Source organism: Mesoplodon mirus (assembly GCF_964341445.2).
Source record: "Mesoplodon mirus genome assembly, chromosome: 2".
NCBI lineage: Eukaryota > Metazoa > Chordata > Mammalia > Artiodactyla > Ziphiidae > Mesoplodon > Mesoplodon mirus.
In genome coordinates, this window is record NC_138977.1 from 103850482 (window position 1) to 103865396 (window position 14915).

Here is a 14915-nt window from a genome sequence, read left to right on the forward strand (position 1 = left end):
ATTGATGTTGCATCTGATAATCAATAGCATCTTAAAAGTGAGCATTAAAAATATTTTAATGTAAAAAATACCCCCAAAATTAGTATTATAGTACATGCTATTAGTGCTATTGTCCAGGGAGCCCAAGAAAGTTTTGCGATATATCACTGACAAATATGAAGTTTCTACTATTCTTAGGTATGATTGTATCACTGACATCACAGCTCCATGTGTACTGACTGATGTTTTAAACCAAAAAATTCACACTTCAAGAAACAGACATGATGTGGAATATTAGACTGTATCTACACATAAATTTCAATAACTGCATTATTTTATAACCTATTTGTGGGCAGATGTTTATTTGGCACGTAAGCAGAAGCTCATGTTTCAGTGAATCTAGTGTCTGCAATCTCCCTGTCAATAGCAAATAATAAGGTTAAGATTTTTTCCTTTAATATGTTGAAATTTTTTATAAGCCATCACTGTTTACACCTGATTTATTTGATAACTGGTGAGGACCCTGGGTAAATTAAATTACTTAAAAAAAACAAAATACATGTGTAATCAGCTAGACTGACAAAACTCAAGGATCTATACTTACTTTGGAAAACATTAAAGAAGGATAATACTTCATCATGTAATCACACCCACATATTCTCAAAAATAAACAGTGTGAACAGTTGTTCTATTCCAAATATGCCTATAGATCAACAAACCTATTGTTTATTAAAAGTTGTTTCCATTTCTTTTATGTGTTTAAACTATGTTTTTTAAAAGTTGTTTCTATTTGTCTTATGTGTTTAAATTATGTTTACAGTTGGAAAAATTGTCTCTAAAAAAAAAAAAAGACTGAACAAGACAACTAAGTCTTTGTAGCTCTCAGCTTCCTTGACTTTGAATATAAAGTTCTTTACAATGCATAAGTCTTATGAACAGGTAGTAAGGAAAAGTGGTGAGTTCCTTGGGGAAAGGAAAACAGTTAGATATGGAAAGTGCTAGAAATAGGGTAAGAATGGTCTAACTGAACAAACTCCAGTCATAGGAAAATCAAGGGAAGTATCACTACCTTATTACAAGGAGAGTTTCAAAGAAAACTCAGAAGGATCACTAAGGAAATTGACCAAATTCTGCTTCTGCAGTTATGGTTAATCTCTAAAAATGAGCAGTCAAACTGATGTGACAACTTTTGACCTTTCTCCATCAAAATACACGCTAATAGCTTTTAACACCAAAGTCAAGTCGGAACCAAATTGCCTGAGTTTGAATCCTGACTATGCCACTTTCTAGCTGTGTGAGCTTAGGAGAATTACTCTGCTTTTCTCTGCCTCCGTTTCTTTATTTGTAAAATTGATACAAGTATATTATCTATCTCATAAGGTTGAAATTGATTAAATAAATCAACATATGTTAATGTTTTCACTGGTACTCGACACATTCAAAACAATTAGATTTTCTATTGTTAAATGTATAGACGTTTTATTCCTTTACATTCCTATACAAATGTATAGATGTTTTATTCATATATATATATATATGTATATATATAGCATGGTCATATCTTGAAGTATTAATCTAATTGTATTTTGGGCATTTCCATACCCCTTTCTTTTCTTACCTAAAGCCAAAGGGCTGCTTTTCCTCATCAAACACACTAAAGATATTCAAGTAAGCACTTAGTACAAGTGTCAGAGGAGAATTCTATATCGCATATAAAGTACCTCCAAAGGACTAGCTAAGACTGAGCAGTAGAGAAAAGAAGGAGGAGAGTGTTTCAAAGAGAAAATGAAGGAGGGACCAGAGGGATGAGAAGTCCAAAGTAGGAAGAAGACCAAGAACCTTCATCACAGATCAACAAAAAGCAAAGAGGGAGAGCCTCTGAAGACAGGCTGTTTTCCATCATGTACCACCCCTTTATTGTCCCATGAGGTCCCTATCATGGATCCCACACTTTAGAGGACCCCTCTCTGGCCCTCTTTCAGCTGTGCACCCCTCAGCAGGGAAGTCAACTATGAACACAAGGGGAAAAAGCCCACATGGAGCCTGGACCCCTTCCCGTTTTTATAACATATTCCAGAGAACTTACTGTCCCTAAGCTGCTTGCAGGACTTATACCCGCATCTTCCTGGGGTACTGCCACTGGTATGGTCAGTCCTAGACCAAAGGCGTGGCCACAGGGAAGGTGCTGGTATGGATATTCTCAGAGCCTAGATTTGCAGTCTAAGGTGTCAATAGAAGTGTACGTGAAGCTCCTCACAATGCAAGATGGAGCTGGAAGTGGGCAGAGGATGTGGGGCCAGCTGCAGACCAGGACTTGGGGATATATCGTCTCAGGCTGCAGGATTCTGGTGTGGAACTCCAGTATGTGGGAATTCTAAATTAGAATCTGGCCTTCCAACTCATGTTGAAGGTATATTTGTCAAGATAATATGGTAGATGAATGGATAAAGAATATATATATAATAGTTGCGGACTCCTTTTTAAGGAGTCTTAAACTCCTTTCTTAAAAAAGAAAGAAGAGGAGACTACCTTCAACATGGTGGAGAGTAACATGTGGAGATCACCTTCCTCCCCACAAACACATCAGAAATACACCTACACGTGGAACAACTCCTACAGAACACCTACTGAACGCTGGCAGAATACCTCAGACCTCCCAAAAGGCAAGAAACTTCCCACGTACATGGGTAGGGCAAAAGAAAAAAGAAAAAACAGAGACAAAAGAATAGGGTTGGGACCTGCACCAGTGGGAGGGAGCCGTGAAGGAGGAAAGGTTTCCACACACTAGGAAGCCCCTTTGCGGGCGGAGACTGCGGGTGGCAGAGGGGGAAGCTTCGGAGCCGAGGAGGAGAGCGCAGCAACAGGGGTGTGGAGAACAAAGCAGAGAGATTCCCGCACAGAGGATCGGTGCTGACCGGCACTCACCAGCCTGAGAGGCTTGTCTGCTCACCCACCAGGGCGGGCGGGGGCTGGGAGCTGAGGCTCTGGTTTCGGAGGTCGGATCTCAAGGAGAGAACTGGGGTTGGCTGCGTGAACACAGCCTGAAGGGGGTTAGTGTACCACAGCTGGCCGGGAGGGAGTCCAGGAAAAAGTCTGGACCTGCCTAAGAGGCAAGAAACCATTGTTTCCAGTGTGCGAGCAGAGGGGATTCAGAGCGCCGCCTAAACGAGCTCCAAAGAAGGGCACAAGCCGTGACTATCAGAGACAGGCGTGAAACACTAAGATTGTTGCTGCAGCCAATAAGAAGCCTGTGTGCAAGCACAGGTAACTATCCACACCTCCCCACCAGGAGCCTGTGCAGCCCGCCACTGCCAGGGTCCCGTGATCCAGGGACAATTTCCCCAGGAGAACATATGGTGCGCCACAGGCTGTTGCAACGTCATGCCGGCCTCTGCCGCTGCAGGCTCGCCTGCATTCCGTACCCCTCCCTCTCCCTGGCCTGAATGAGCCAGAGCCCCCTAATCAGCTGCTACTTTAACCCCGTCCTGTCTGGGAGGGAACAGAAGCCCTCAGGTGACCTACACGCAGAGGCAGGGCCATATCCAAAGCTGAACGCCAACAGCTGTGCGAACAAAGAAGAGAAAGGGAAATTTCTCCCAGCAGCCTCAGGATCAGTGGATTAAAACCCCACCATCAATTTGAGGTACCCTGCCTCTGTGGAATACCTGAATACACAACAAATCATCCCAAAATTGAGGCGGTGAACTTTGGGAGCAACGATATATATTTTTTTCCCTTTTCCTCTTTTTGTGAGTGTGTACGTGTATGCTTCTTGGTGTGATTTTGCCTATAAAACTTTGCTTTTACCATTTGTCCTAGGGTTCTATCTGTCTGTTTTTTGGTTTGTGGGCTTTGAGTTTTTTACTACAGATTTTAGCACTTGTTATCATTGGTGGATTTGTTTTTTGGTTTGGTTGCTCTCTTCTTTCTTTCTTTCTCTTTTTTTTATTACTTTTTAATTTTTTTTATTTTTAATAATTCTTTTTATTTTAATAACTTCTTTTTCTTGCTTGCTTGCTTCCTTGCTTGCTTTTGTTTCTTTTCTCCCTTTTCTTCTGACCGTGTCCTGACAGAATCTTGGTGCTTGGACCGGGTGTCAGGCCTGTGCCTCTGAGGTGGGAGAGTGGAGTTCAACACATTGGTCCACCAGAGACCTCCCGGTTCCATGTAATATCAAATGGCAAAAGCTCTCCCAGAAATCTCCTTCTCAATGCTAAGACCAGCTCCACTCAATGATCAGCAAGCTACAGTGCTGGACACCCTATGCCAAACAACTAGCAAGACAGGAACACAACCACACGCATTAGCACAGAGGTGGCCTAAAATCATAATAAGTTCACAGACACCCCAAAACACACCACCAGACGTGGTCCTGCCCAACAGAAAGACAAGATCCAGCCTCATAGACCACAACACAGGCACTAGTCCCCTCCACCAGGAAGTCTACACAACCCACTGAACCAACCCTAGCCACTGGGGGCAGACACCAAAAACAACAGGAACTACGAACCTGCAGCCTGCAAAAAGGAGACTCCAAACACAGTAAGTTAAGCAAAATGAGAAGACAGAGAAATACACAGCAGATGAAGGAGCAAGGTTAAAAACCCATCAGACCAAACAAATGAAGAAGAAATAGGCAGCCTACCCGAAAAAGAATTCAGAGTAATGATAGTAAAGATGATCCAAAATCTTGGAAATAGAATGGAGAAAATAAAAGAAACGTTTAACAAGGACCTAGAAAAACTAAAGACCAAACAAACAATGATGAGCAAAACAATAAATGAAATGAAAAATTCTCTAGAAGGAATCAGTAGCAGAATAATGGAGGCAGAAGAACGGATAAGTGACCTGGAAGATAAAATAGTGGAAATAACTATTGAAGAGCAGAATAAAGAGAAAAGAATGAAAAGAATTGAGGACAGTTTCAGGGATCTCTGGGACAACATTAAATGTAGCAACATTGGAATTATAGGGGTCCCAGGAGAAGAAGAGAAAAAGAAAGGGACTGAGAAAATATTTGAAGAGATTATAGTTGAAAACTTCCCTAATATGGGAAAGGAAAGAGTTAATCAAGTCCAGGAAGCACAGAGAGTCCCAAACAGGATAAATCCAAGGAGAAACACGCCAAGACACATATTAATCAAACTATCAAAAATTAAATACAAAGAAAAAATATTAAAAACAGCAAGGGGAAAACAACAAATAACATACAAGGGAATCTCCATAAGGTTAACAGCTGATCTATCAGCAGAAACTCTGCAAGCCAGAAGGGAGTGGCAGGACATATTTAAAGTGATGAAAGGGAAAAAGCTACAGCCAAGATTACTCTACCCAGCAAGAAACTCATTCAGAATCGACAGAGAAATTAAAACCTTTACAGACAAGCAAAATCTAAGAGAATTCAGCACCACCAAACCACCTTTACAACAAATGCTAAAGGAACTTCTCTAGGCAGGAAACACAAGAAGAGGAAAACACCTATAATAACGAACCCAAAACAATTAAGAAAATGGTAATAGCAACACATATATTGATAACTACCTTAAAAGTAAATGGATTAAATGCCCCAACCAAAAGACATAGACTGGTTGAATGGATACAAAAACAACACCTGTATATATGCAGTCTACAAGAGACCCACTTCAGACCTAGGGACACATACAGGCTGAAAGTGAGGGGATGGATAAAGATATTCCATGCTATGGAATATCATCCAAATCATCCAATCATCCAAAATGAAAATAAATATGGAAACATAAGCTTTAAATGATACATTAAACAATATGGACTTAATTGATATTTATAGGACATTCCAATCCCAAACAACAGAACACACTTTTTTCTCAAGTGCTCATGGAACATACTTGATGACAGATCATATCTTGGGTCACAAATTAAGCCTTGGTAAATTTAAGAAAATTGAAATCATATCAAGTATCATTTCCGACCACAACACTATGAAACTAGATATCAATTACAGGAAAAAATCTGTAAAAAATACAAACACATGGAGGCTAAACAATACACAACTTAATGACCAAGAGCTCACTGAAGAAATCAAAGAGGAAATCAAAAAATACCTAGAAACAAATGACAATGAAAACACAACACCCAAAACCTATGGGTTGCAGCAAAAGCAGTTCTAAGAGGGAAGTTTACAGCAATAAAATCCTACCTCAGGAAACAAGAAACACCTCAAATAAACAACTTAACTTTATATCTAAAGCAATTAGAGAAAGAAGAACAAAAACATCCCAAAGTTAGCAGAAGGAAAGAAATCATAAAAATCAGATCAGAAATAAATGAAAAAGAAATGAAGGAAACGATAGCAAAGATCAATAAAACTAAAAGCTGGTTCTTTGAGAAGATAAACAAAATTGATAAACCATTAGCCAGACTCATCAAGAAAAAAAGGGAGAAGACTCAAATCAATAGAATTAGAAATGAAAAAGGAGAAGTAACAACTGACACCGCAGAAATACAAAAGATCATGAGAGAATACTACAAGCAACTTTATGCCAATAAAATGGACAACCTGGAAGAAATGGACAAATTCTTGGAAAAGCACAACCTTCTGAGGCTGAACCAGGAAGAAAAAGAGAATATAACAGACCAATCACAAGCACTGAAATTGAGACTGTGATTAAAAATCTTCCAACAAACAAAAGCCCAGTCTGGATGGCTTAACAGGTGAATTCTATCAAACATTTAGATAAGGGCTAACACTCATCCTTCTCAAACAATTCCAAAACAGAGCAGAGGGAGGAACATACCCCAACTCATTCTACGAGGCCACCATCACCCGGATACCAAAATGAGACAAAGATGTCACAAAGAAAGAAAACTACAGGCTAATATCACTGATGAACATAGATGCAAAAATCCTTACCAAAATACTAGCAAACAGACTCCAACAGCACATTAAAAGGATCATACCCCATGATCAAGTGGGGTTCATCCCAGGAATGCAAGGATTCTTCAATATATGCAAATCAATCAATGTGATACACCATATTAAGAAACTGAAGGATAAAACCATATGATCATCTCAATAGATGTAGAGAACACTTTTGACAAAATTCAACACCCATTTATGACAAAAACCCTCCAGAAAGTAGGCATAGAGGGAACCTACCTCAACATAATAAAGCCCATATATGACAAACCCACAGCTAACATCATTCTCAATGATGTAAAACTAAAATCATTTCCACTAAGATCAGGAACAAGACAAGGCTTCCCACTCTCACCACTATTATTGAACACAGTTTTGGAAGTTTTAGCCACAGCAATTAGAGAAGAAAAAGAAATTAAAGAATCCAAATCGGAAAAGAAGAAGTAAAGCTGTCACTGTTTGCAGATGACATGATACTATACATAGAGAATCCTAAAGATGCTACCAGAAAACTGATAGAACTAATCAATTAATTTGGTAAAGTAGCAGGATACAAAATTAATGCACAGAAATCTCTTAAATTCCTATATGCTAATGATGAAAAATCTGAAAGAGAAATAAAGGAAACACTCCCATTTACCATTGCAACAAAAAGAATAAAATACCTAGGAATAAACCTACCTAAGGAGACAAATGACCTTTATGCAGAAAACTATAAGACACTGATGAAAGAAATTAAAGATGATACAAACAGTTGGAGAGATATACCATGTTCTTGGATTGGAAGAATGAACACTGTGAAAATGACTATACTACCCAAAGCAATCTACAGATTCAATGAAATCCCTATCAAACTACCAATGGCATTTTTCACAGAACTAGAACAAAAAAAATCACAATTTGTATGGAAACACAAAAGACCCCGAATAGCCAAAGCAATCTTGGGAAAGAAAAATGGAGGTGGAAGACTCAGGTTCCCTGACTTCAGACTATACTACAAAGCTACAGTAATCAAGACAGTATGGTACTAGCACAAAAACAGAAATATAGATCAGTGGAACAGGACTGAAAGCCCAGAGATAAACCCATGGACATATGGTCACCTTATTTTTGATAAAGGAGGCAAGAATATACAATGGAGAAAAGACAGCCTCTTCAATAAGAGGTGCTGGGAAAACTGGACAGCTACATGTAAAAGAATGAAATTAGAACACTCCCTAACACTATACACAAAAATAACCTCCAAATGGATTGAAGATGTAAATGGAAGGTCAGACACTATAAAACTCTTAGAGGAAAACTTAGGCAAAAAACATAGGCAGAACATATGACATAAATCACAGCAAGATCCTTTTTGACCCACCTCTTAGAGAAATGGAAATAAAAACAAGAATAAACAAATGAGATGTCATAAAACTTAAAAGTTTTTGCACAGAAAAGGAAACGATAAAAAAGACAAAAAGACAACCCTCAGATTGGGAGGAAACATTTGCAAATGAAGCAACTGACTAAGGATTAATATACAAAATTTACAAACAGCTCATGCAGCTCAGTATCAAAAAAACAAACAACCCAATGTAAAAATGGGCAGAAGACCTAAATAGACATTTCTCCAAAGAAGATATACAGATTGCCAACAAACATATGAAAGAATGCTCAACATCACTAATCATTAGAGAAATGCAAATCAAAACTACAATGAGATATCACCTCACACTGGTCAGAATGGCCTCATCAAAAAATCTACAATCAATAAATGCTGGAGAGGGTGTGGAGAAAAGGGAACCCTCTTGCATTGTTGGTGGGAATGTAAACTGATACAATCACTATGGAGAACAGTATCGAGGTTCCTTAAAAAACTACAAATAGAACTACCATATGACCCAGCAATCCCACTACTGGGCATATAACCAGAGAAAACTATAATTCAAAAAGAGTCATGTACCAAAATGTTCATTGCAGCTCTATTTACAATAGCCAGGACATGGAAGCAACCTAAGTGTCCATCGACAGATGAATGGATAAAGAAGATGTGGCATATATATACAGTGGAATATTACTCAGCCATAAAAAGAAACAAAATTTTGTTATTTGTAGTGAGGTGGAAGGACCTAGAATCTGTCGTACAGGGTGAAGTAAGTCAGAAAGACAAAAACAAATACCATATGCTAACACATATATATGGAATCTAAAAATAAAATGGTTATGAAGAACCTAGGGGCAGGACAGGAATAAAGACACAGACATTGAGAATGGACTTGAGGACATGGGGAGGTGGAAGGGTAAGCTGGGATGAAGTGAGAGAGTGGTGTGGACTTAGATATATACTACCACATGTAAAATAAATAGCTAATGGGAAGCAGCTGCATAGCTCAGGGACATTAATTTGGTGCTTTATGATCCCCTAGAGGGGTGGGATAGGAAGGGTGGGAGGCAGATGCAAGACGGAGGAGATATGGGGATATATGTATATGTATAGCTGATTCAATTTGTTATAAAGTAGAAACTAACACACCATTGTAAAGCAATTATACTCCAATAAAGATGTTAAAAAAAAAAAGACACACCCCCAGATGGAAAATGAAGTTAATTCAGGTCCTGATATGGGGAACAGGAAGCAATGCTATGGGCCAAACATAATAATAGAGCTACAAAAGCAGACGGATAGCAGTGACTTGGATGATGAGAGCCCTCGGCTCTTTAGAGGGTCACAGAATGAACACGGGGGATTCTGGAGACCTTCTCGGCTCTGTGGTTAAATCTGAAAGCAACAATAGTAATTCACCCTTGACCATTGATCACATGCCAGGCAATACTAAGAATGTTCTTGCACAGCTTGTTTAATCCCCAGAATTACCTACCCTAATAAAGTTATTATTCTAACTTTGCAGATGAGGAAACTGCTTAGAGGTTATAAAATGGACGAAGGGTCAGAAACGGTAAGTGGCTGAGCTGGGCAAAGAAGACAGGTCTGGTTTGCACTAAAGTGCCTACTCTCAACCATTCCTAACACAGAAGGACATGTTCCCATGAAAACATCAACTTTGGCAACAGCCTTCTGAGTCATCTTTCCCTGTGTTCCCACTTGACAGATAAGAACACTGAATTCCACAACTAGAGCATGACTTGGCCAGGTGTACAGTGATGGCGGCCCATCCCCCACTATTTCCATCACCCCACAACAAGGTCAGCAGGTCAGAGGGAGTGTAAAACCAACTCATGAATTCCCATTGCACTTAGGGTAAAATCAGACCTCAGAACTGAAAGTTACATAATTCCCTGTCCCTGCACTAAAAAATACTAAGTCTGGGCAGACTTTCCTGTCCATGTTTAAGCAATACTGAGCATCAGTAAAGATAACTTAGCTACTTGCTCTAAAAAAGACCCACTACTGGAAGAGAAATCTGTGAACCAGTTGAAGCAGACTAGGTATGAAGATGAACAGCAAGACTCACTTTAGGACCCTCTCTTTACTGTGTTCACAAATCCGAGGCATAAACAATTCCATGTCATAGACTCTGCTTAATCCCAACTAATTCTCTGCCTGGTAAAACCAGCCTTAAAATCAGCAAGCCCAGGCCCTAAAATTCTATAAATAGTCTTCCCTGACCTTCCCCTTCTGAGACATCACTAAAACTCTGTCAAGGCTGTGTTCTCATTTATTGCAGTAGATCTAGTAAACATAGCTTTGCTTGAAAAAAAAAAATTAAGAAAGAAAACTTGCCGTTTGTGACAACATGGATGAACCTTGAGGGCATTATTCTAAGTGAAATAAACCAGACTCAGAAAGGCAAATACTGTAGGATCTCACCTGCATGTGGAATCTAAAAAAGCCAAACTCTTAGAAGTAGAGAGTAGATTGGTGCTTGCCAGGAGCTGGGGTAGCGGAAATGGGGAGATGTTGGTCAAAGGGTACAAACTTCCAGTTATAAGAGGATTAAGCTCTGGGAATCTAATGCACAGCATGGTGACTATAGTCAACAATACTGTATTGTATACTTGAAAGTTACTATGAGAGTAGATCTTAAATGTTCTCATCATAAGAACAACAACAACAAAATGGTAATTATGTGAGTTGAAGAATGTGTTAACTCTCTTATTGTAGTAAATATTTCACAATATATACATGTATCAAATCACATTGTACACCTTAAATTTACACAATATGTCAATAAAGCTGGAAAAAAGATAATATGATAGAATATATTTTACTTATCTTTTTGCCAAGTAATTTGTAACTTTTAAATATTTAGACTTATAGTATATGGGCCTCCATGTGTATTGTTGCTCTGGATCCCATAAATGTAATTAGAGTCATGCCTCATGAGTAGGGGGGAGATGGCCATGCCATTGTCACATGCACATTTACAATTAACTATGGGATTTCTGCAACCTAACCAAAGGGATCATATCACTAGCCTTGAAGCCCCAAAAGGCAAATACCATATCTGTTTTACTCATTGCTATATACCAAGGGTTAGCAAAATATATCCCACAGGCCAAATCCAGCCTGCTGCCTGTTTTTGTACAGTCTATGAGCTAAAAGGTTTTTACATTTTTAAATGGTTGGGAAAAAATCAAAAGAATAATATTTCATGGCAACTAGAAATGACAAGAAATTCAATTTTTAGTGTCTATACATAAAGTTTATAAGCCAAACTGATTTATTTATGTATCATGCATGGCTGCTATCATGGTATAATGGCAGAGTTGAGCAATTATAACCAGAGATCTTATGACTCACTGCCTAATATTTGTTCCCTGGCCCTTCTCAGAAAAAGTTGCAGACTCTTACTACATGCCCAGTACTTTTTAGAATATCTGGTACATAAGGTTTTCAATAAATGTTTGTTAAAAGAATAAATTAAAGGATGAATGAATGTCATCTAGTAAAAATTCATCTGAATCACTGTCAGGTGTCATAACTGTAGCCCCTTCTCAGAGGGAAGGACTGCAATTCACATAGAGTAGAATTAAATGTCATAACCACATGTTATAAGCGATATATATTTTGAAATAAAAATTTGATTGAAAAAGTTGTGTGTTGCACTTGGAAATACAGAAAGTGTCTCCAAGATGCCTCACAGTGTAGTAAAACTTTGATAAATTTACCAATGTCCAGGGCTCAGTGACTTCATGAAGGCTGAGGTTCAAACTTGGTTGATCCTAAAGGGAACCAGAGAGAACCATCTCTCTCAGGAACAGGAGGCAGCAGTCCCATTTGTTAATTCATCTCATAAAATACAACTGCTTATTTTTGTGTATGGTGTTAGGGAGTGATCTAATCTCATACTTTTACATGTCCCTATCCAGTTTTCCCAGCACCACTTATTGAAGAGACTGTCCTTTCCCCACTGTACATTCCTGCCTCCTTTATCAAAGATAAGGTGACCATATGTCCGTGGGTTTAACTCTGGGCTTTCTATCCTGTTCCATTGATCTATTTTTCTGTTTTTGTGCCAGTACCATACTGTCTTGATTACTGTAGCTTTGTAGTATAGTCTGAAGTCAGGGAGCCTGATTCCTCCAGCTCCATTTTTCGTTCTCAAGATTGCTTTGGCTATTCGGGGTCTTTTGTGTTTCCATACAAATTGTGAAATTTTTTGTTCTAGTTCTGTGAAAAATGCCAGTGGTAGTTTGATAGGGATTGCATTGAATCTGTAGATTGCTTTGGGTAGTAGAGTCATTTTCACAATGTTGATTCTTCCAATCCAAGAACATGGTACATCTCTCCATCTATTTGTATCATCTTTAATTTCTTTCATCAGTGTCTTATAATTTTCTGCATACAGGTCTTTTGTCTCCTTAGGTAGGTTTATTCCTAGATATTTTATTCTTTTTGTTGCAATGGTAAATGGGAGTGTTTCCTTGATTTCACTTTCAGATTTTTCATCCTTAGTATATAGGAATGCCAGAGATTTCTGTGCATTAATTTTGTATCCTGCAACTTGACCAAATTCATTGATTAACTCTAGTAGTTTTCTGGTAGCATCTTTAGGATTCTCTATGTATAGTATCATGTCATCTGCAAACAGTGACAGCTTTACTTCTTTTCCGATTTGGATTCCTTTTATTTCCTTTTCTTCTCTGATTGCTGTGGCTAAAACTTCCAAAACTATGTTGAATAAGAGTGGTGAGAGTGGGCAACCTTGTCTTGTTCCTGATCTTAGTGGAAATGGTTTCAGTTTTTCACCATTGAGGATGATGCTGGCTGTGGGTTTGTCATATATGGCCTTTATTATGTTGAGGAAAGTTCCCTCTATGCCTACTCCCTAACACCATACACAAAAATAAGCTCAAAATGGATTAAAGACCTAAATGTAAGGCCAGACACTATCAAACTCTTAGAGGAAAACATAGGCAGAACACTCTATGACATAAATCACAGCAAGATCCTTTTTGACCCACCTCCTAGAGAAATGGAAATAAAGACAAAAATAAACACATGGGACCTAATGAAACTTCAAAGCTTTTGCACAGCAAAGGAAACCATAAACAAGACCAAAAGACAACCCTCAGAATGGGAGAAAATATTTGCAAATGAAGCAACTGACAAAGGATTAATCTCCAAAATTTATAAGCAGCTCATGTAGCTCAATAACAAAAAAACAAACAACCCAATCCAAAAATGGGCAGAAGACCTAAATAGACATTTCTCCAAAGAAGATATACAGACTGCCAACAAATACATGAAAGGATGCTCAACATCTTTACTCATTAGAGAAATGCAAATCAAAACTACAATGAGATATCATCTCACACCAGTCAGAATAGCCATCATGAAAAAATCTAGAAACAATAAATGCTGGAGAGGGTGTGGAAAAAAGGGAACACTCTTGCACTGCTGGTGGGAATGTGAATTGGTACAGCCGCTATGGAGAACGGTATGGAGGTTCCTTAAAAAACTACAAATAGAACTACCATATGACCCAGCAATCCCACTACTGGGCATATACCCCGAGAAAACCATAATTCAAAAAGAGACATGTACCAAAATGTTCATAGCAGCCCTATTTACAATAGCCCAGAGATGGAAACAACCTAAGTGTCCATCATCGGATGAATGGATAAAGAAGATGTGGCACATATATACAATGGAATATTACTCAGCCATAAAAAGAAATGAAATTGAGCTATTTGTAATGAGGTGGATAGACCTAGAGTCTGTCATACAGAGTGAAGTAAGTCAGAAAGAGAAAGACAAATACTGTATGCTAACACATATATATGGAATTTAAGAAAAAAAAATGTCATGAAGAACATAGGGGTAAGACAGGAATAAAGACACAGACCTACTAGAGAATGGACTTGAGGATACGGAAAGGGGGAAGGGTAAGCTGTGACAAAGTGAAAGAGCGGCATGGACATATATACACTACCAAACGTAAGGTAGATAGCTAGTGGGAAGCAGCCGCATAGCACAGGGAGATCAGCTTGGTGCTTTGTGAACGCCTGGAGGTGTGGGATAGGGAGGGTGGGAGGGAGACGCAAAAGGGAGGGGATATGGAAACATATGTATATGTATAACTGATTAAATTTGTTATAAGGCAAAAAATTAAAAAATAAATAAATAAATAAATAAATTAAAAAAAAAAAAAATACAACTGCTATTCCCCCCAGAATCCTATCACATTCTCCCTCTGAGGAAGACCTACCTGGAAGAAAAAATTATGAACGTGGTAAGAGCTGGTTCGATGGATTAGTGGCATCAGACTGGACTGCCTGTTGTACTTGTCTCCACAGAGTTGGAGGTGATTCCACATGACCCAAGCCTCCTTTTCTGTGGTCAATGCTCAGGTGAAGATCACCAGCCCTTGCTGATGGATATTCCCCTTGTCTATGCTTCCACAGCTGACCTACCTCGCCTTATGTGTGGCATATTCTTCATTACATACATGCTCTCATTCCATCACACTACAATCAATTCTAGGAGTCCTGGGACTCATTTTGACTTAAGATGACTTTGCTTATTTCTATTATAATTTATTATATATGTGTTGGTTTTATAAATTAACATGAAGTAGGAAATATTATTTTCCAA